At 43.7% G+C, this 426-nt stretch overlaps 1 long non-coding RNA gene across 1 annotated transcript; it reads left to right on the forward strand.

The window, feature by feature from the left end:
• The first annotated feature begins 49 nt into the window (after positions 1-49).
• Positions 50-426, forward strand: LOC109508665 (uncharacterized). Its single transcript, XR_002166727.1, has 2 exons — positions 50-195; positions 277-426. It is a non-coding gene; the product is annotated as an uncharacterized LOC109508665 (long non-coding RNA).

The raw sequence follows: 426 nt of genomic DNA on the forward strand, positions 1-426 counted from the left end.
TCTTATGATTGTTGTTGTTCTTGTTCCGTCCGGTTGCTTGAAATCTGCTGGTTGTATTTATTTATTTATTTGACCATTTGTTCTGGTTCAAAGGCATGCCAGTGGTACCTTTGAGTGGGGCCCAGTCCAGCCCTTGCCCCACTCCAGCTGTGCAAAGTCACAATCAAGGCGCAGTTCCCAAACCTTGGACCGATGGTACGTATTGTGAAGCATATTGCTATTAGCCAGCCGGTGGCTATGTGAGTAGCCTACATCTCAGCTTCACATTCTGTTAAGGCCTTAAAGAAGACATAGTACGGAATTTGATTTCTTTATTCTTGAAGTCGTGTGACCAAACCCGGAACACAGGTGAGGAATGACGTTCCCAATGTGAGCCCAAGGGCACTTTGATTTCAATTTCAGTTGACAGCAAAAAAAAAAAAAAAA

This window comes from Hippocampus comes, unplaced genomic scaffold, assembly GCF_001891065.2.
Source record: "Hippocampus comes isolate QL1 unplaced genomic scaffold, H_comes_QL1_v1.1 C16437315, whole genome shotgun sequence".
In the NCBI taxonomy this organism is placed as follows: Eukaryota; Metazoa; Chordata; class Actinopteri; order Syngnathiformes; family Syngnathidae; genus Hippocampus; species Hippocampus comes.